General features: G+C 38.9%; 1 protein-coding gene across 1 annotated transcript in view; it reads left to right on the top strand.

The window, feature by feature from the left end:
- VGLL4 (vestigial like family member 4) overlaps nt 1-23,754 on the top strand; it is a 153,695-nt gene that overhangs the window by 14,212 nt on the left and 115,729 nt on the right. The window lies entirely within an intron of this gene.

The raw sequence follows: 23,754 nt of genomic DNA on the forward strand, positions 1-23,754 counted from the left end.
ATGTCTGTAATCATTAACACGGAGGCGACATTTTTGAGAAACTGTTTCAATGTGGTGCTCTGTGTACCACCCAAAGAACAGAACCCAAGAACCAGGGATTCACCATATTTTCTATTACCTAACAATGTAAGAATGTGAAAATTCAGGCAGTTTATAGACAAAGTTGAACATTAAGTTCACAGCCTTTCGGTAGATTTTTCAGACCTACTTGTGCTTGTTCAGCCTGGTTCAGCTTTCTCTGCCCTAGATTAATTCTATTTTAGCTTTTGTTGAAAATTGCTCTTATACTTCACGTTCTCCTCAACTTTAAAAGTCTTGTGTATGTAATCTGATTTGGGTGTCTTATTACAAACAGAAAAATGTTCTACGACTTGAGATCAGTTTTCCAACTTGTGTTGGTGACCTAAATGGTTCTCTTTCCTTTTGCTCCTGGAGAACCAGTAGCTTAGGCATTTTTGAAGATGCTATTGTTTTAGCATTTGGAGGAGAACAGTGTCTGTTAGGAACTGAGTATTTAATACCTGATAGCCTTAAGGCTTCATTATGTCTACCAGCAAAGAATCAAAGAAATATCTCAATAGTACGCTGCAGAGCTGAAGTCAATAGTGAAATGGTGGTTTTGTAGTAACACAATAGCCGCTTATCTGGATGGCCTAGAAGGAATACACTTACTTAAAATAATCATTCCACTGCTCATGAGACATTGATTTAATCAGCATCCCGGGTAATCCTGGAAGGTACTTAATGAAAATACAACATGAGATGGCCGATTTTCCATGTGCTTGAGGAATCTCTCCTTTCAGGGATCATTAATCCTGGTGCTGGGAAGACCTTAACCTTTGTCCAAGTCTATTTTTTAGGAGTCAAAATGGAACAGAATTTGTGGACAGGACACGTAGGCACCTATGTTTATAACGTCACCTGGGTGTGTCTTTAACGTGATACTGCACTTCATCATGATATGTACAGAATGTTTTCTTTTTGGTAATTTTGTTCTTATATCTTCTAAGTTCCTGTATCTGCTGACTTCCTTACTTAGGCTGAAATAGTTTTAAGAAACATGTAGCTTTGTTTTTGAGGATTTTGGTGGAGGGGGTAGTGCTTTTGATCTGGTCTAACGATTATGTGTGTGATCAGAACAAGCTGGGTAAGGTCGGCGTGAGTGACACAGAGCAGCAGGGGAAGAAGGCGGCTTTTGCAGTGTTGCTGTTGCATCTGCTCCTAGAAATTCACGAACTCCTTGTTTGGTGAAGGTCACTGCATGTTGAGTAACTGATGAAGCATAAATTACCCATCATTCTCCAGGGAAAGCATTCCTAGGAGCATAAGCTCTAGTTATTATGGGGGTCAATGCCTCAGATGTGTGGAACATTTTCGTGTGTATAGGTTGTGTTCTGTTTTGCCTTAAAAAGGGAAAAAAGAAACATATGCTTCATTATAACATAAAGATGAGTTGCGCTCACATACTGTCTTCTCAGATGGACTTCTGTCCTCCTAGATCACCATCACTTCGTGCCAGCCTCCTCGTCAATCAGGTCACTGTGTGTATAGGTTACGGTGCTTTAGCCACTTTCCTGTGACCAGGGCTGCTCCTGATTTTTTTTTCCCATTCTCTCCTTCCCTCTTATTCTCTTGCCTTTCTTCTCAGCACCTGACACAGTGGCTTTCAAACATTTTGGCCATGGCCCAGCGTAAAAAAGCATTTACCTTGTGACCCTTGTACTCATACTGACATAATTGATACAAAAGCTTCATGAAACAATTCCTACCCTGGCTTTGTACAGTGTAGCTTGATTTGCCTGTATTTCTTTGCGTTTTACTTTGTCCAAATAAAAGTTGGGTCATGACTCATTAAGTTGACTTTAGGATCCACAAATGAATTGGGACCTGCAGGTGAAAAAAACATGATTTGGTTTATGTATCTCTTTCATTGGGTAAACTTGCTTCTGGCTCCTGCATGTATGTACTGGGGAGATTTGACTAACCCGTGGGGCATGAAGGTACAGTGGGCCAGGGTATTCAGATGAGCTGGAATCCATCGGTGGCTGGACAGGGGTGACGTCCTCACATTGTTCTCGGTCAGGAGCACTGGAGGACTTGGCATACCCACTGGGAGCAAACAGGACTGCCCCGTTAGAGGCAGTTCCTCTCCGTCCTAAGCCTGTATTGTTCCTGAGTTTTAGAGTCAGTGCTCAAGAAAATGGTCACTCCCCTCTGGTTAAACCTACTTAGGTCCCTCTTGCTTCCAAAAGGGTGTTCCACTGAGACTGCCTAACAGACACTGATGGAGAGCCTACTGATCGGATCCTTTGCAGCCTGATTTGATGGCTCCAGTCACTGCATTTATGATTTTTATCCTTTATATCCTAACACCTGTAGAGAGATCATGTATCCAAGACAGGGGCTCACCGTGGCAGTGATTCCCAGAGAGAGGAGGAAGGAGTATTTGTAAGCATTTTAAAAGCAAACGCCTACCCAGGTGATTCTGATGTTCGGCCCCTTCCCCCAGATGTGACTTACTGAGTCACTGGTCTAATAATACTCCTTCGGGAGTTCTGGATCTGCATCTTTAAGAAGGAGGGGCTGGATCTTCTAGGTATGAGACGCTGTAATTCTTTGGCGATCATAATCCTTTAACCAGGTTGTTTATATTTTGTTCCATTTCCTTCTCTCTCTCTAAATATATATATATATGTATAATATATATGTATGTATGTATATATGTATGTAGTGTATGTGTATGTATACACGTATGCACACATATATATGTGGATTATTTTTACTGAAACATTTGAGAGTAAATGGGAGATATCATGCCTCTTTACTCCTAAATACTTAAGTATGTATTTCCTATGAATAAGAACGTTCTGTTGCATAACCACAGTTCGGTTATCTTTATTACAGTGTTACTGAAAAATGTATAAGCAGAACACTGGGCATAAAATGTTTATGCTTACAGTTCTTTTACAGCTGCATAGCCAGGATATGAACTTATCATTTAAATGTAGCCCGTAAAAGTTAACCATAATCCAATAGATGATGATCTGCTACGGCTGAATTCTGTCCCCCTGGCGTATGGTGCCACTCCTGCCGCGCTGCGCTTGATTCTTTTAATGTCACCGTGCCTGTACTGCCATGTGTCCTTTGACACAATTTCCCCACCATTTTTATCTGTGCAAACTCTTGTAAAATATTTCATTGCATGCATTATGGTGACATAAACTGGTTTTCTTTCAGTGCAAATACCTCAGTCTCATACTAGGTCTGTTTCTGTATTTTTCTCATTAGACCAGGAAAAAAAAATGCAAACACAGTCACCAAAATCACGTGCCAACACTTGGTTATATTTTTAGTAGGTGTCTGTTACAGGATATACTTACGTTAGATTTTTTAAAAAAAGATTCTCAGCGAAATAACAGCACAAGTGAAAACTCCTTCCAGATCCCTCAGCATTTGCCTGTGGACCTCAGTTTAAGGGTTACTGTGTTATCTCATTCAGTTCTCACAACAACCCGACTCAGGAGGCACTATAATTAGTCCCATTTTATGACCAAGGAAACAGAGATGTACAGCACTGAAATAATTTGCCTAAGGATGCTTAGCTGGTCATGGCGGTGCTGAGGTTTGAACTCAGCAGCCTGACTCTGAAGCCTAAGCCCTCATTCATCTGCTCTGTGCGTCCTCAGGTGGGAGGCCATTGAAGACATGGTTGCAGATTAAAAACAAGCAAAACTGTATATTCCCCCTCCACTAATAAGTCAGCAAGGAGGTTTTCATTTGGAAAAGGTTTCCCAACCAGTGAAACAGCATTTCCTAGGTATGAAGTAGCTGTCATCAGCCACATGTGGAGGACGGGTGTTAGCACGTATGCAGGGGCTGCCCGGACTGTCCTCACGCATGCCGGTGGCTCAGCTGCCTGCCGCCCCAGAACTTCTCTTTACCCTGAGCTTTCTTTTCCTGTAAGTACCTCAGTGGACACAAGGAGAGGCTCTCGGCTCTGATGACACGGGCTGCTTACAGAGTAACAAGATCCCTCATTGCCAAAGTGCCCAGGCAGAGATGAGATGACAGCTGTTCAGAGGCGTTGAGGAAGGGAATAGGCATTGGGTGAGTGGCTGGGCTTGAGGACCTAAGGTTCTGTGGGTCGGTGTTAGACCCCAGACCTGTTCACGGTAAGGGTTCTGCACTATTCTGCTTTGTATTCCACGCGTGGACCATTTGGTGCATATGATCAGCCTTTAATCAACATCTGTAGGTAATAAAGTAACTGCTGGAGTGAAAGGCTCATCTCTAAGGAATTAATTTATTGAACACTAGCAAAAATGACCCACTCTAATTATCACTGTTACTACTAATAACATACAAATTCAAAGGAGTACTGATTCCCTCTTGATAATACTTCATAGTTTGCAAAACATTTTCCTTTGATTCTTATAACAAGAACCTTTGCAGTAGGCTGAGTGGGAGGCGTCAGAGAAAAAATGAAGCTTTAAGACTTTGGATGCCTAAGTCAGGATTAAAGTTTAAAAAAAAACTTGAGGTGCTTCCCCCACCCGCCCCAGTATCTTGATGTGCCATCGCATGCTACGATCATCAGAATAGCAATTAATAACTGAGTGTCAGCTGTTGCTGGGTAGTGCAGAGTCCTCCAGGCGAGGAACTCACAGGTCCTGGGGAGCTGTCTTCTTCTCTGGCTTAATGTTCCCAAGACTCCTTTTGATTTTCAAAATAAGGAGACTGAATTTACTGCCTTTTCTAAAGGTTGGAGTCACTAATAATTTGTTTTCTGCATTCAGTTATTTACCTTTCATGAACAATGGCATTGAAAAGATCATTGCCCAGTAGCCCATTTTACTTTAAAAAGCTTCAGAAAACATAAGGCGGGATAGTATTATGTGCTTATTTAAGACACTCTCTAGGTGTGGTCAGATGCTTTAATCACCGTTTGCTTCCCAGGGTAGGCACCTGGCATCTAATCAGAAGGACTACCCCCCAGAGACAGCTACTACAAATGTCTCTGCTATTTTTGTAGTTTTATATCAGATCAAATTAGCATATTAAATGTTAGAAGTGGATCTCACTGGTGAAAATAATGGCTTGTTAATTAGCATAATGGATGTTGGAACTAGATTCTTCCACTGAATAGCTCTTTAGACACTTGAGGATGGTTTATTATTTCCTTTAAATGAATATTTTTCAGTCTTTAGAAATCCCTGCTTTCCTTTAATACACATAAAAATGTTTTGAACTGTTTTAACGTCATTCGCAATTCAATTAAAAATATCAGTCAAAAATCCTTGACTGATAAACCCACGCACATATGGTCACCTTATTTTTGACAAAGGAGGAAAGAATATACAATGGAGAAAAGACAGCCTTTTCAATAAGTGGTGCTGGGAAAACTGGACAGCTACATGTAAAAGAATGAAATTAGAACACTCCCTAACACCATACACAAAAAGAAACTCAAAATGGATTAAAGACCTAAATGTAAGGCCAGACACTATCAAACTCTTCGAGGAAAACATAGGCAGAACACTCTATGACATACATCACAGCAAGATCCTTTTTGACCCACCTCCTAGAGAAATGGAAATAAAAACAAAAATAAACAAATGGGACCTAATGAAACTTAAAAGCTTCTGCACAGCAAAGGAAACCATAAACAAGATGAAAAGACAACCCTCAGAATGGGAGAAAATATTTGCAAGCGAAGCAACTGACCAAGGATTAATCTCCAGAATTTACAAGCAGCTCATGCAGCTCAATATCAAAAACAAACAACCCAATCCAAAAATGGGCAGAAGACCTAAATAGACATTTCTCCAAGGAAGATATACAGATGGCCAAGAGGCACATGAAAGGATGCTCAACATCACGAATCATTAGAGAAATGCAAACCAAAACTACAATGAGGTATCGCCTCACACCAGTCAGAATGGCCATCATCAAAAAATCTACAAACAGTAAATGCTGGAGAGGGTATAGAGAAAAGGGAACCCTCTTGCTCTGTTGGTGGGAATGTAAATTGATACAACCACTATGGAGAACAGTATGGAGGTTCCGTAAAAAACTGAAAATAGAACTACCATATGACCCAGCAATCCCACTCCTGGGCCTATGCCCTGAGAAAACCATAATTCAAAAAGAGTCATGTACCACAATGTTCATTGCAGCTCTATTTACAGTAGCCAGGACATGGAAGCAACTTAAGTGTCCATCAACAGATGAATGGATAAAGAAGATGTGGCACATATATACAATGGAATATTACTCAGCCATAAAAAGAAACAAAATTGAGTTATTTGTAGTGAGGTGGATGGACCTAGAGTCTGTCCTACAGAGTGAAGTAAGTCAGAAAGAGAAAAACAAATACCGTATGCTAACACATATATATGGAATCTAAAAAAAAAAAAAAAAAAGGTTATGAAGAACCTAGGGGCAGGACAAGAATAAAGACGCAGATGTAGAGAATGGACTTGAGGACACGGGGAGGGGGAAGGGTAAGCTGGGACCAAGTGAGGAGTGGCATGGATATATATACACTACCAAACGTAAAATAGATAGCTAGTGGGAAGCAGCCGCATAGCACAGGGAGATCAGCTCCGTGCTTTGTGACCACCTAGAGGGGTGGGACAGGGAGGGTGGGAGGGAGACGCAAGAGGGAGGGGATATGGGGATATATGTATACGTATAGCTGATTCACTTTGTTATAAAGCAAACTAACACACCATTGTAAAGCAATTATACTCCAATAAAGATGTTAAAAAAAAAAGAAAAGAATCTTTGGCTGAAGTACTTACCTTTTTTCATTTGATACATACCTTTCTCCACATTCCTCCCTCCCCATCCTCTCCTCCCCTCCCTGCATCTTGAGAAAATCCTTGCCCTCCCTAATCAGTATCTTGTCCAGACACCCCCAGCACAAGGACCGTTCTTTGTTGGATGTCTTCCAAACCATCATTTGAAGTTGCTGTCTTCACCCACCCTGGCTCATCAGTCTCCCTCCTGTAAGATGGAACAGTCACACCTGAACAGTGATCTGTGTGTGTGGTCTGGGTACAGTGAACTGAGGACCACCACCAACCTTGTCTTAGTCATGAGTCCTTGGGGGTGAAGGGACAGAGGGAGCCGGGTGGGTTGGTGACAGGTGCCTGAAGCGGCCAAGTGTGAGATTGCAGGGTGCAGGGACCCCTGGAGAACAGAAACTCTTCCTCCTTTTCAGGGGGCGGCCCCCACCCAGCTCCAGCCACTGCTGTGCCAGAGCTGGCTCACAGGAGCCGCTTGTGCGGGTCTCCTCCCAACCTCGAATCACGTTGGGAGCTTGAAATCAGCCCTGGTGGGAGTCTTTACACCAGATCCTGGCTTTTTTGTTTTCCCTCCTTACAGAGCCAGTTGTTACCACTGGCTCCAGCTGACTACTTTTACATGTGAATGTGGAGCTCTGATTGTTCAAGACATGATGAAGGCTGGATTTTTATATAAAATTTCTAGATACTTAAAGTTCCATGTGAGGCCAACAGTAGTTCCTTTGCCAAGGTGGAACCTATAGGTATCTATCTAGTATGTGCTTTCTAGTCTAGTCCCAGTACTTCTATTAATACAACCTAAAAGAACAGATTTTTAAAAAAAATCTCAGAAATAACTAATTTTCTTGTCAACTGCATTATTATGAACTTTCATCAAATCTTTAACCGTGGTCATTTTTAAGTCTTTTGTCATTTACAGACAGTTCTGGGTGTACTCTGATGCTTTTGCAAATATGTTCCTATAAAAGGGTTTCATCTTCAAGAAATTCATGGAAAAGACTCTGACAAGTACAGGTTTCTGGTAACTGACTGTACTGCTGAACTGAATGAATAAGCATTTTCAGAACTCTAATGAAAAACTGACGAACTCGTAAGTGCTAACAAAAGATCAAGATGAAAAAAAAAATTAATTACATGGGACTGAGTGAACTGATGAGGATGAGTATAATTTTTGTGACTTTCTGTTTGAATTAAAGAAAAAAAAATCCCACAAGGACTCAGAGGCAAAGAATATACAAATCAATTTTCACTGCGAAGTAAAGGAGCTGTTACAGTGGAGGATTACTGGACTGAATGTCAATATTATGACATAGTATGAGTGTGTTTCATGTTTGGTAATCGCAATCATTGTTGCTTTTGTTGTGGTCATCCATGTACAATGCTTGGTGTCAGTCTATTTATCTCTTGTAAAAATAAAATACAGTGTGTGTGTGTGGAAAAAAAAAAAACAACTTCCGTCAGCTTCTCTCCCCTCCCCCTTTGTAGTTGTGAATTCCTATAGCAATTCTTTAAGAGCTGGAAAAGGTGATATTTAATATTGAAACATCGCCAAGTATCTATCATGATCTCAGTGTGGACATGAATCTGGGTATGTGTGTATTTCTCCTTCCATTCAGATTGTTTATTTTTAAAAGACAAAAGGCCACATCTTTTCTTCATCTTCTTTTGTTTTCTTAAAGATTTATGTTACACAGTTATGAAATGCTTGTTGACTTGGCATTGTATGTGGATATAATTTGTAGAAGCAATACGTGTGAGATTTACACTTTTAGAGAAATCAAATTCAGTTTGAAAAATCAAACTGTTAACTTCCTCAGTGGCTTTTTGATTTATTGTAACTGCTTTTTATTGGATCAAACTCTTGATTCCTTGTAAATGAAATGAGTACATCTTCTTTCCATTTGAAATCGGGGGAAGTTACCATTTCTTTCTCTAGGACTGCCTTTTTCCTCAAACTTTACATACATGTGTTTTTTTCTCCCTCTGAAAAATACTGCTTAAAAGTCCCTTCTCTCGTGGAACTTACCTCGTTTAACTGGGCTGTAGTCACTTCTTAAATGAACCAGACAAGGCAGAAATCCGTTTTGTTCACTGGTAAGCAGGGGTTGAGAAGAATGATTTTTTTCAGTTCCCCAGCAAAGTGCTAGCTTAGGGCGCTTTGAATAAAACACTTTAAATTACAAAGGAATGTTTCATTTAGGAATTCAGGAGGACATACATACTGGATGTTTGGAATAAAATGACAGCCTGAACACATGCATCAGGCTCCCCTCTTAACAAAAATCCTTTAAAATAAGAAAGTACACTATACATTAAAAAAAAAAAAATCTGTAACACTGCGGAAAACTAGCAAGGGTGCCTACCTTCGTTAGACTAAAAGTTATAAAGAATTCCTGGAAAACTGAAAACAGATGGGATTAGATTGACAAAAGAAAACAAAAACAAAAGTAAAAAATCATAACCCCAAACACAGGTGCAAAGCTGAATTAAAAGCAGAACTTAGAGTGACCAACACCTGCCAATGGGAAGGGGCCCCGGAGCAAAATTCAGGAAAATAAAGTATTCCATTTATAACAGTGATCCCCTGGCTAAGAACTGACTGTGTTCACAAAAAGTCAACATCCTGTTTGGGAGGGTTCCTCAAGTGGGTTTAGGGACCTGAGAGAGAAGCAGAGTAGAGTTTAAGATCACCATGGGCACCCACAGCAAAAAGGGTGCTGGGGAAGGAAGTCTGAGCCTTCTAATAGGCAGTATGTACTAAAATCCTTCACACTAGAGGCAAGACTTTCTTATTTTGGCAGGTCTGTGTACTTGTCTCCCAACCTGCCTGCTGCTTGTTCCTCTCTCCTATACCCTAAGGCAAAGCCCATCATCAGACGCATCCTGTACTCTTTACGTAGAGCCCTACAGTTGAGCCTCCCCAAGGAGAGACCTCATACTAGAGAGGAAACAGGCATTAGTTGCCCTTGTGGATCAACCCAGTCTTTTATTCTTAAGTATGAATGAATATCAAGGGATCATCAGACTATTTGAGGAAAACAAATAGGATGAAAGAAAAGAACCTGAGTCAGAAGACTCTGGGGAATATAGGAGAAGTAAAAACATGTTAGATCTTCAAAGAGATTTGACAGTATGAATATATTAAATAAAAGTACCCTGCTATGAAGAAAAAGATCATTTAGAACAACAAAGTTTATGGAGATTAAAGCTATGATTATTGAATTTAAAAGATTAAGGAAGATCAGCTTGAGAATTGAATGGATATGATTGAAGACAAAATTAGGGGTTTGGAAGATAGGCAACAAAATGTTGCAGAATTTTACAGAGATATTAGGATCTTATACATCTGCCAGATTGAAGTTCTGGTGGGATGAGGCCAAAGCAGTACTGAGAAGAGGATGCATTTATTAGGAAAATAGGAAATAAGTGAGTCAAATGGACAACCAAAACAATAACAACAACAATAATAATAACAAAAGTAGAAAGAAAAATTTATATCTGCTTTTATCTTTATAAATGAAAATGAAAATAAACCAGCAAACCCAAACGGTAAAACCCCAAACTGTGTTTTTTTAAGTATAGTTTATTTACAATGTTGTGTCAGTTTCAAAGGTATATACTGCAAGTGATCCAGTTATATACTGAATATGTTTGTTATTATTAGAAAACTAGCCATCCTTTAAAAGAAACAGCCTTGTAGAGGTTTATGTATTTCGGAAACATTTAGAGAAGTCAAACTAAGACCAGTGAACAATAAAATTCAAAAAATGTAGAGTCTGTAAGCTCCTGGGCTCTGTGATAAAGAGCCCAACTAAAGAAATTTGATCTAGACGGTTCTAATATAATTCTTCCTCTGGTGAAAGCAGTGAGGGGATTTACAGGGTTTCATTCATTCAAAAAATATTATTGAGGGCCAAGTTTGTGTAGAGAACCATGCTAGATTTGAACAGAACACATTAAAATGTGTAAGACTCAACATTTGCTTGAAAGCTAGCAAAGGATAGATGTTAATAAACAATTGTGTTAGTTTTCACTTGCTACTGTGACAGTCACTGCAAACTTAGCAGCTCAAAATCCCACCTGTTTATTTTATTGTTCCCTTGATCTTAATTTGGTTTCTCTAAATCTTCCTGAATTAAGCAATTTTTGTTTTGACTGTAGTACTGTAGGTCTACTTTTCCTTGTTATTTTCCTTCTCTCTGAGCTTTCAGAAGAATTTCAGAGATAAATCGCAAGAAGCTACTTTACCTTTGTGTGACTAGACCATTAAAAAAATCTTTCTGTATTAAATTTTAAACTTTTTTTCCTCTAAAAATGGGTCAGTCTGGTTACCAAGGAGGTGGCCTTTTAGATAATTCAGTGCGAGGGCAGGCCCTGCTTGCCTTTGTCCACATCACTTTTTTGTGTGTTGTGTAAATATACACTTCATGAGCAAAAGGAAAGCCTTGTTAATATTTGTATCATAACTGAGCATATGCTCCATCAGCAGCATTTTAACCAACCAGAGTAAATTATTCTTGAGACTTGTTGAAAACCCAGCTGCACTAATTGTAGAAGACTAGATATTATTCACCTATTTTTCAAGAGTAATGAATTAAAATATAAAATAATTGTTAATTGTACTTGAAGTATATGCATAGAGCATATTTAGAGAGTGAGTCAAATTTTGTTTTCTTCTGTGGGATTGGGTATTTTTCATGGTATTGAACCTGAATTTCAGTTGAGATGTATGGAAGTCTCATTATTTGATATTCCCATTTCATATGTGTGGCGCAGATAATTTTATAAATTAATATCCTAGTATTAATAGCGTGAAGGAATAGCATGGTGAAAGGTTATCAGTTAGAAGATAACCAATGAGTAAAGGAATTGTTTACTTCTTGGAGGAGAGGGAAGGGTTTAAAAACGTTTAGTTTTACATTTAATTTGAATATTACTGGTTAATTTTGGCTGTCAAACCTCAAAACCATAGTGTCCTAGTTGAGGATTCTCAACCCCCTAAATTTTGCCTGTGGAGATTGGGATGGGATATTTCTATAATAAGAATGAAACTTGGTTTTTCTTTTATTAGATTTGTTTGTAAATATAATGATATTTATGTGCTGTGATGTTTTCAAGCGAGACCAGTGAGCTACTAAATATTTTACAGCGCAGTGTTGTGAAGTGCCAGCATTTGGTTTTGGCATTTGATGTATGTTATCCTACTGAAATAATTGATACACAAAAATTTTACGTAATGCTTTGTAATAGATGCCATGCTGCTGGTGGTGTGCCCCCTGGCAGCTCTCAGCCAATGGGAGCCTCCCTCCCAAGGTCATGCCCCTTCCCCGGTGCAGCCTGCAGGCAGTGACTGGTGGGTAAGGGGTGTAAAGGTCCAGCCAGCCCTCTTGCCCTGACTCCGAAGGTCGCTGTGGCCCTTGTGACTGCATTGAAGGCCAACTTCTCCCTCTCTGACGTCTTCCCTTACCCCACGGGGATGATCCTGAGAGAACCCCCCAGCAAACTTCCTGCACACTCTCTCCTCTCAGTCTGCTTTCTGGGGAACTCACCTTGCAGCAGACCTCTACTTCCCTTTGAGGACTTCTGTGCAAACAGATGCTAATTTAGGACCATTAACAGATGCTAATTTAGGACTTTTCTATATAGATAGGACTTTGATTATATCCTCTTGTTCTTATATCCTCTAATGCAGAGATACCCTAACAATGTTCCTGACGTTTGCCTCTCTATCCTCTGCTTGGATGTAAGAGTTTATTACTTCACTGCATTGTCAGTTGTTAAACACTTTTGAGGAGCTAGGGCAGTTTTATTATTGAGTGGAAATCTACATTGCTATAACTTTCACTCCTTGGACACATTTCTACTCCCAGCTACTTAGAACATTTAATCCTTGGAATTGTTTGTTTCCATCCTTGCAGTATTTGAAGAAAATTATCACATTCCCTTTAAGTTTTCTTTCTAATCCTGAGATGCCTCGTTTCTCACTTATGTCCTATATGATGTGCTTCCTTTCTTTTTTCCCCAGCTTTATTGAGGTATGATTGACAAAAGTTGTATCGGGACTTCCCTGGCAGTCCAGCGGTTAAGACGCCACACTTCTAATGCAGGGGGCGTGGGTTTGATCCCTGGTCAGGGAACTAAGATCCCACATGCTGCGCGGCCAGAAAAGTTTTTTTAAAAGTTGTTTATTTACTTGAGGTGTACAGCATCATGGTTTGATATACGTATACATTGTGAAATGATGACCACGATCAAGTTAATTAACACATCCATCACCTCACATTGTTACCAGTTTTGGGTTTGTTTGTTTTTTTTTTTGGTGGAGTGAACACTCAAGATCTACTGTTAGCAAATTTCAGGTATATAATACAGTATTATTAACTTTAGTCACCATGTTGTGCATTAGATCCTCAGAACTTATTCATCTTTATAACTGAAATTTGTACCCTTTGACCAACATTTCCCCATTCCCTAACCCCCAACCCCTGGCATCTACTTTTCTGTTTTTTGTTTCTGTGTGTTCAACTTTTTTATTTTTATTTTCTATTATTTACTTATTTATTTTTCTTCTGGTTTTATTGAGATATAATTGACATGTAGCACTGTATAAGTTTAAGGTGTACAGCATGAGGATTTGACTCACATACGTCACGAAATGATGATCACATAGGTTTCGTAAACATCCATCACCTCATGTAGATACAAAAGGAAAGAAGAAAAATTTTTTTTCCTTGTGATGAGAACTCTTAGGATTTAGTCTTTTAACAACTTGCATACGTAACATGCAGCAGTGTTAATTATATTCCTCATGTTGTACATTACATCCCTAGTACTTATTTGTCTTATAATTGGAAGTTTGTACCTTTTGACCAGCTTCATCCAATTCCTCCGACCCCGACCCCACCCCCGCCTCTGGTTATCACAAATCTGCTCTCTTTTTCTGTGAGTTTATTTATTTGTTTTTGAAGTATAATTGACCTATAACACCGTGTTAGTTCCTGGTGCACAACATAGTGGTTTGATATTTCTATACATTACAAAATGATCACCACGATAAGTCTAGTTACCATCTGTCACCGTACAAAGATATCACATTTTTATTGACTCTGCTCCCCACACTGTACATTTCATACCTGTTTCTCATTTATTTTGTAATTGAAAGTTTGTACCTCTTTTTTTTTGATTGAGATATAGTTGATGTATAATATTATGTAAGGTTCAGGTGTACAACATAATGATTCACAATTTTTTAAGGTTATATTCCATTTTTAATTATTATAAAATATTGGCTATATTCCCTGCATTGTACAATATATCCTTAATGCTTATTTATTTTATACATAGTTTGTGCCTCTTAATCTCCCTCACCTATTTCTCTCATTCCCTACCCCACCCTTGCCGGCAATCACCTGTTTGTTCTCTGTATCTATGACTCTGTTTCTCTTGTTATGTTTGTTCATTTGTTCTGTTTTTCAGATTCCACATGTAAGTGAGATCATATGGTATTTGTCTTTCCCTGTCTGGCTTATTTCAGTTAGCATAAGGTCCTCCAGCTTCATCATGTTGTTGCGAATGGCAGGATTTCCTTCTTTCTTGTGACTGAATAATATTCATATATATATTTATATAAATATATAATATCTCATTTTCTTACATTAATATATATTCATATATTCTCACTATATTTCTCACAGTAATATCTACAAATATAATGTATATTAACATATAAATGTCTTACGTTTTTCACATTGATATCATATATATTATATATACACACACATATATATCACATTTTCTTTATCCATGCACCTGTTTAGCGACATTTAGGTTGTTTCCGTATCTTGGCTATTGTGGATAATGCTGCATTGAACATGGCAGTGTAGCTATCTCTTTGAGATACTGATCATTTTCATTTGGGTATATACCCAGCAGCGGAATTGCTGGCTCATATGGTAGTTCTATTTTTAATTTTGGGGGGAACTTGCATACTGTTTTCCGTAGTAGCTGCACCAATTTACATTCCTATCAACAGTGCGCAAGTGTTCCCTTTTCTCCACACCCTTGCCAACACTTGTTATCTCACCTTTTTGATAATAGTCATCCTAACGGGTGACATCTCTTTGTGGTTTTGATTTGCATTTCCCTGATGATACAGAGGTGTAGTTGAGCACCTTGTTATATACCTGTTGACCATTCATATGTCTTCTTTGGAAAAATGTCTATTCACCTCCTTTGCCCATTTTTAAATTTCGTTGTTGTTGGTGGTTTTTTTTTTTTTTTTGCTGTTGCGTATTGAGTATCGCAATACTAAATATTAACCCCTTTATATAAAGGGAATTATATAATATTAACCCTCGATATTAACTCATAATATTAACCCCTTACCAGATACATAGTTTGACATTTTTTTTCTATTCCGTGGGTTGCCTTTTTATTTTGTTGATTGTTTCCTTTGTTCTGCAGAAGCTTTTTAGTTTGAAGTAGACTCAGTTGTTTACTTTTGCTTTTGTTGCGTGTCCTTTGCATGTCATATCCAAAAAACTCATTGCCAAGACCACCGTCAAGGAGCTTATCCTTTATGTTTTCTTCTAGGAATTTTATGGTTTTAGGTCTCAATTTAAGTCTTTAATCCATTCGGAGTTGATTTTTGTATATGGTATAAGGGTCCAGTTTCATTCTTTTGAATGTGGATATCCAGTTTTCCCAGCATTGTTATTGAAGAGACTGTCCCTTCCGCATTGTGTATCCTTGGCAGTCTTGTGATAGATTAGTTGAACTGTATTTGCATGGGTTTATTTCTGGGTTCTCGATTCTGTTCCACTGGTCCTTGTGTCTGTTTTTATGCCAATACTATACTGTCTTTATTATTCTAGTTTGTAATATAGTTTGAAATGAGGAAGTGTGATGCCTCCGACTTTGTTCTTCTTTCTCAAGATAGCTTTGGCTCTTCAGGGTTCCATATACATTTTAGGATTGTTTGTTTTATTTCTGTGAAAAACGCCAATGGAATTTTAATAGAGATTGCTTTGAATCTATGGATTGCTCTGGATAGTATGGACATTTTAATAATGTTAATTCTTCCAGTCCATGAATATGAGACATCTTTCCATTCATTTGTGTTGTCAATTTCTTTTATCCATGTCTTACAGTTTTCAGTGTACAGATCTTTTACCTCCTTGGTTAAATTTCTAAACCCCTTATCATTCTTAATTATATTCCAGCTTGTCTTTATTTTAAAATGTGGTTCAGGCCAGGCCTTGTCATGGTATTACATTTTCCATATATGCTGTTACCCCATTTGAGAACCTTTGCACAACCTGCTGTCTCTGCTTGAAATACTCTCCTCCCCCATCTGAGTTGCTGGCTCCTCCTTCACCGTCAGTCTTCACGTTGAACGTCCCCAGGGCCGCAGTTTGACTTTCATGAGCCTGAGGCACGTTTGCTCTTGTAGGCGCCTGCCTTCATCAAAAATGTTTTAAAAATTATATTTTACAACTGCTTTGGTATAAAGATGAATATATTGATATTATACATTAAAACATACTCTTCAACCTAATGGTTCATTTTTTCCTTCTGATTTTGGAAACAATTAAACCGTTCTCATGGGCGACCCCTGCTCTGCCACATGATGCTACGGTGCATAACGTATTTACCTCTGTAACCTCAGTGTGTAGAGCAGAGCCAAGCTCATGAATGAATGAAGAAAGATACCCTGGGCTCCAAGTAAAGAATTCTCTGACCAGAGTACATGAGAATTGTATATTTTTAAAATGTTTCAACCCGTATTAAGTTTTTATTATCTACCTAATACCTGCTCATCGTGGAAAGTCTGATAAATTCAGAAAAGTAGGAAGAAAAAACTCATAATCCCACCATCCAGAACATCACGTGTCTCTTCTGCTTTGTTTCTTCTCATCAGTTTTCTGTGCCTGCTTTCTTGTTTCATACGATCACTGTTAGATGCTGGATGCACTCTTTTTTTTTTTTTTTTTAAAAGAGGTTTATTGCATAATGCGTACAATCTATGGGTATTTATAAGATGGGACTTGACTAACAGAGGTGAAATGGGAAGCTTAGATGGTTAAAGAGGTCTCCCTAAAGACATGATATTTTTTATTTATTTATTTATTTATTTATTATTTATGGCTGTGTTGGGTCTTCGTTTTTGTGCGTGGGCTTTCTCTAGTTGCGGCAAGCGGGGGCCCCTCTTCATCGCGGTGCGCGGGCCTCTCACTATCGTGGCCTCTCCTGTTGCGGAGCACAGGCTCCAGACGCGCAGGCTCAGTAGTTGTGGCTCACGGGCCCAGCCGCTCTGCGGCATGTGGGATCTTCCCAGACCAGGGCTCGAACCCGTGTCCCCTGCATTAACAGGCAGATTCTCAACCGCTGCGCCACCAGGGAAGCCCTGGATGCACTCTTTAATATCCCTTTCCACTTAACATAATGTAATCATTTTTTAACGTGAGGAAATGTTCCCAAATACTTTAACGGTTGTATAATATGCCATCCAGTGCATGGGCCAAAACAGATGCTCCTTTATTGTTGGAGTTTAAAGTTATTTCTAATTTTTCCCTTTTATACCTAATACTGCAGTGAATGTCATTTATTCAGGCAGCTTCTTCTTCCCTTTTCCCCCCTTTTTAGGGTTATTTCTTTATGGTGAGTTCCCAAACATGAATTACTGGGTCCAAGAATGCATGTATGCTGTTATCACTACTTCTATCCTGGCTGTCCTGGGGTCTTTTCTTTTTCTTGTTTTCTTTCTTTCTTTTTTTTTTTTTTTAACTTTTCCCTGGCTCCTATCTTTATCACATAGAGCTGAATTTTCAGTTAAATGAATTTTTAATGGGTGGAATTAATACTTTGCTATTTATAGTTTATTGTTTCACACGTTTTAGCTTATTATTTCCAAGTAGGTATATAATTTTGAAGGTAGGATTTTATATTCTCAATTTTTCATTGTGTCCAGCACAGTATAGAATTCATAGTGGGTACTTAGTTTCGGTTGATTGGTTGAGAAAAAGAGAATTTTAAAAGGGGACCTAATGCTGGGGAAAGATGACAGTTTTATTGCTGTCAGATCAGATTGTCAGTTCTAGACATATGAATTTGGAATTCATTCTAGTAATAAGACTAATAGGAATAATCGACTCCATGGGAATGGATCATCTCTGAAGGAGAGAAAACCACAGCAGATGAGAACAAGGCAGGGGACCGAGCCCTGGGGAGGGGAAGAGGGCTGCTGCCCTCTACTGAATACCTGCTCTAATGGTGTGAGCATTTCCACGTTTAATTCCCACCCATCCATCCATTCATCCAGCAAATACTTACTGAAAGCTTATGAAGTGTCCGATGTCGTGCAAAGTAGTGAGATGGAGAGTATTGTCTCCGCCTGGCAAAGATTGGGAGATATGGGGTGAGAAACCAGAGTTGACTGACTCCACAGTGCATACATATCCTTTCCACTGGGCTGTTTCAGTGGAGGTGGAGATTATTAAATTGACTATTTGGAGTTCACCGTGCAAGTTTTTTTTTTTTTTTTTATAATAAACATGTGTATACTTTTTTTTTAAAATTAATTAATTAATTTATTTATTTTTGGCTGTGTTGGGTCTTCGTTTCTGTGCGAGGGCTTTCTCTAGTTGCGGCGAGCGGGGGCCGCTCTTCATCGCGGTGCGCGGGCCTCTCACTATCGCGGCCTCTCTTGTTGCGGAGCACAGGCTCCAGACGCGCAGGCTCAGTAGTTGTGGCTCACGGGCCCAGTTGCTCCGTGGCATGTGGGATCTTCCCAGACCAGGGCTCGAACCCGTGTCCCGTGCATTGGCAGGCAGATTCTCAACCACTGCGCCACCAGGGAAGCCCCTGATGTGAGTCTTTAAGGAGCCTCTATTCTTGAGAACTACCATCTGAAAACAGTGGCTTTCATTGAAGCAAGCCCATAGAATTGTTGATTTAAATTGTAAACAATATGACTTCAACGTTAAGCGAAATTTTAAAAAATGACTGCCTGTGTATTCTCTCCTTTGTGTTCACATATATTCTACTCATTATAGCACTAAAAATATTTGCAGTCTATTTTTTTTTTTGGATTCTAACAAATCATATGCATAGTCACTGATGGGAGTACAGATTAGCAGACTGTTCATACTTATTAATTCAGTAGTTCTGCTTCTAGGAATTTATCCTAAGAAAATAATCTGAGGCTTACACAGTGATGCTTATGGTGGTATCACATGATATAGAAAACAACCTAAATATTTAACAGTAAAACTATACATGCGGTATGACACTAATTCTGCCAGAAATGTGTCTCACGTGGGTTAAAAACTCGTGTCAGTTTTAGCTGTAGTTATCTTTTGATCCATAATATTGGAGATGCAGTAAGCCCCTTGTATCTGGAAACTCATTCCTGGGGAAATTTCTTACATAATTTCATTGGTAATTCTTCTTATCTCTGTTTTTTTTTTTTTTTTTCTTCTTTTCTCCTTCTGGCAGTTTTAGTTTTCAGATGTTGGGCTTCCTGGACTGGTCTTCTCATTTTTCCACCCCGTTCTCCCTTTTTTCCTTCTTAACTTTTTATTTTACTTTCTGGAAGACGTTTCTCAACTTTATTTTCCGATTCTTCTATTACTTTTAAAACTTCTGCTATCATGTTTTTAGTTGCTAGAGCTCGTTTGAAAAATCACACCCTCTTTCAGGGCTGCTATATCTCTGAGGCAATTGATAGAGTATTTTTAAAAGTTTTCCTTCTTGCATAGTCTTCGTGTCCTTGGGACGCTTTTGGGGTGTGATTTGGCCTCTATCTTCCATCTTAGTGGCTTTCCTAAAATAAATACCTGCATGTCTACTCATGGTTAAGGTTAGAGAAGAAATCACAGAGTTGAATAAAAGGTGAGGGGTGGCGGCTTGTACTCTGAGCCCCACTGTAGAGGGACCTCTGGGGGCCACCTGTCTGTTAGGACAACCTGCAGTCTCAATATAGTGGGTCTTTCATCTTGGGCTGGTCATGTCTCAGAGCTTCCCAGAGTTTAGAAGTCTGGCTGCTGGCATTGTGGAAGCCAAGAGGGGGATGTGTAATCAGCCTGCCAAGTGAACTTGGCTAGGTGCTCAGCTAGCACAAAACTGTGTCGTTTTATACCCGACCCCTTGTTCCCTATCCCTTTACTCTGCATTTTTAAAGACAGCTTTATTGAGATACTTAGATTGATGTACCATACAATCGACCAATTTAAAGTGTACAGTTCGATGGTGTTAGAATGTTCCCAGGTAGTATATTTGTAGCTTTGTGTAAATATGCTTTTTTCTTTTTTTAAGTTGAAACATATTTGACATATAACATTGTGTAAATTTAAAGTATACAACACGTTTAATACATTTATATATTGTGATATGATGGCCATTGTAGTGACAGCACCTCTATCACATCACATAAATACCATTTCTTTTTTCGTGATGGGAATAATTAAGATCTAGACTCTTAGCAATATTGTATTATGATACAGTATTGTCTGTATTCACCATACTGTGCATTAGATCTCTAGGACTTACTATCTACTCGTTGCAAGTTTGCACCCCGAAACACCATCTCTCCTATCCCCCCATCCCAACCCCTGGTAACCACTATTTTACTTTCTGTTTTTATGAGTTTGCCTTTTTTAGATTCCACAAGTAAGTGAATCCTGCATTTCTTTTTAGAGCACTTATTTCTTCCTGATATTATCTTATGTACTTGTGCACTGTCTGTGTCCCTCACTGGAATGCTAGCTCCTCAAGGGCTGGGACTTTGTTCACTGCCAAGGCCCGGCATCTAGAACAGCGCCTGGTCTGTGGAGGCTCTCAACAGTGTATGTTATTGCGTGGAGTTCTGCTTGGAAGGCTTGTATGGGCTTCCTTCCCTTTCCAAACCCCTCTGTACTCTCAGCTTTTGTCAGTGATTGCGAGACTGCTTGTTGAAGTAGAAAAACATTGAACTAATGATGGTGTTTTGGACTAAATATGTTTCAGAGACCTGTTTCACTTCTTGCTCTGGCAATAACTGTGTTATTTATTTAATCTTTTTTGTATTCCCTTTTTCTTAATGGGACTAATACCTGCTCTGCCTGCTTCCCATGAGTTGATCTTGTGAAAGTGCTTTAAAAAAGTATACAGTGCTGTTGTAACTCAGGGCATTTAAAAATTAGGAACAAATTTGTTGACTAATTTTCAAGCCCTTAACTTTGGAAAGTTGGCCATTGTTACCATTGTCTATTACCATTGTTAATGGTAATAGAATAGCCTTGAAGGCAATTAGAACAAGTAATGTACAAGCTGAGTTCATGAATAATAGCGGAGTCTCTTTGGGGATTAGGGCAGGCGATGGAGGGAATATTGTGATAATACAATATTAGGAAGGTGATAATACAATATGGGTAGAGAATATGATGTTTATGTTCTGGGTATTTAAAAAAAAACTCTTAAGTGGCCAAATTTGTGTAGTTAACTTAGTGACAGCTGGCTAAGGAGACAGTGCCGCGTTGCTCCTGAGAGCCAGCCTCAGTGCTGTTTGTTTTCAACCTGAGGTTAATTCACGTGAACTTGAAAATGTGCACTTTTTCTTTCTTTTTTTAAAATGGGATATAGGTAAATGGGATTCCAAGATTCCTTCTTTCCAAACTAATAATTATTATTTGGAATTGAACTCCCTGTTGAGTGACACTTACTAATACATATTGGTCAGTAAGCAGGAACCGGGAGCCTAAAGGCAGGTGTTGGTCCTCAGCTTGGTTTTTTCAGGCCTGGGAGATGCAGGGGTCGGTTGCTAATGCTTGAAACTGGTCATTCTTCTCCATCCCAACCTTTTCCTGTACCCGCCCAGGGCTTTTCTCTTTCCCTTGGCTGAACCTCAACTCATGGCTTATTATCTGTCATTGATCCACACAGAGCTCAGCTCTGATTAATCTATTTATCACACTTCATCCTCATTTTCCATCCATTCCCCATAAACAGCCATCCTGGTTTGCTCAGTGTGTGTGTCCATGTGCTGCAACTTTCTTCTCTTTTTTCCCTTTTCTCTTTTGAGTCATTAATTCAACAAATATGTGTTGAGCATCCGTCCTGTGCTTGGCACTCTTTTGGGTACCGGGACCCAGCAGCAAACACCCCCAAACCCTGTCCTCGTGGAGTTACATGGACTGTCTTCCATCTGGGATGCCTCTTTTAATTGCCTCCAGTGTAAAGTAAAAGTATGTAATGAAACAATCCATGAATAAAGTTTATTGGTCCTTGTTCATATTTTAAAAAGTTAATTGCATGTGATAAATTTTTCTGAAAAATTAAGCTTTAATTCTTTGACTTATGAATGATCCTTTGTTGACTTTTTTTTTTTTTTGTCCTGCTTGGGTCAACGGTACTCAATAAGGAAGGATTTCTCTACTCTGGGTAAAATGCTATCAAACAGCATTGTCACAACCTCCACCCTGATCAGTCAGCAGAATCAACTTTGAGGCAAGAGCCTCCGCTGGAAAAAAAAATTATGATTTGCTGAAGGCTCTGATGATGCGTAGTACTTTTAGCAATAAAGTATTTTTAATTGAGGTCTGTACACTGATTTTTTAGGCGTAATGCTATTGCACACTTAGTACACTACAATATAGTGTAAATATAACTTTTATGTGCACTGGGACGCCAAAAAAATTGTGTGACTCACTTTATCACAACATTCCATTTATTGTGGCGGTCTGTAACCAAACCTGCATTATCTCCAAGGCATGCCTGTACTATTCTTCCTGTGCATTATTTATTTGCATTTATCGATACTATTATTTTATTAAGAATCTTCAAGATTGTTGGCATAATTAAGATTGGTCTACAATTTTGTCGTTGTTTGCTGTCGTTCACTTAACTTTTTTTCAACATTTAGAGTTGATGTTATGTTTGCCACACAAAATGAATAAGAAACTGTTACTTTTTGTAAATCATTCAGGAATAATAAAACAGTTTTCATGTTAAAGAAAGAAAGGAAGGAAGGAAGGAAGGAAGGAAGGAAGGAAGGAAGAAAAGAAAGAAAGAAAGGAAGGAAGGAAGGAAGGAAGGAAGGAAAGAAAAGAAAAGAAAAGAAAAGGAAAGGAAAGGAAAGGAAAGGAAAGAAAAGAAAAGAAAAGAAAAGAAAAGAAAAGAAAAGAAAAGAAAAGAAAAGAAAGAAGGATTTTCTCCCTCTACTGAATAGTGGAGATTTGCTGTGAAACCTGGCCTGGTAGAATAGATGAGAGAGTACTTGCTGTTGTAAATTCAGTTGCAGGAGTAGTGGCCTGAGAATTCACCATGATGTTTGCCCTTTCTTTTCCCATTAAGGTAAAGCGCTCTGCATTCTCTTTTTATTCCTTTTATAGAATTTTTTATCGGTAACTTCTTAAGTAAATGTTTATAAATAGAGAGCTTTTATTTCTCATAATTGGCTGTCTCTGCAGGTCTGTAGATTATTAGAAAGTGCACAAATGAAGATGCTAGGGGACTTGGTTTCCCTAGCAGTGTGGCTTTGAACCTGTTTGCTTCTCTGTGGTCTCACCGGTAAAAGGAAGGGGCTGCAGGAGGCTGTTTGCAAGGGTCTTGCTCTGCTAAGAAATTTAGCACAGCCTCAGCAAGGGAGCGATGATAGAGGTCAGGATGCAGATGACACTTCCTTGCAAAAGTTTGACAGGTGATGTTTGTACAAACTTTGACTTGGAAACCCACAGCTGTGCTGGAAAATTCATGGGGAAATATGAAAAATTTGCCAGGATATTGAATGAGAATGAAGATGTTTTTAAAAATAAGAAAATAACAGGACAGTAAAATTTACAACAGGAAGAAAAAAACACTAAGTAGAAGCATATGTTTTCTTCTTGAGCTATTTTTTTTTTTTTTTTGAAATCCCCTTCTCTCTCTCTCTCTTTTTTTTTTTTTTTGGCTGTGCTGTGTCTTCACTGTT

Source organism: Eschrichtius robustus, chromosome 12 (assembly GCF_028021215.1).
Source record: "Eschrichtius robustus isolate mEscRob2 chromosome 12, mEscRob2.pri, whole genome shotgun sequence".
Taxonomy (NCBI): Eukaryota; Metazoa; Chordata; class Mammalia; order Artiodactyla; family Eschrichtiidae; genus Eschrichtius; species Eschrichtius robustus.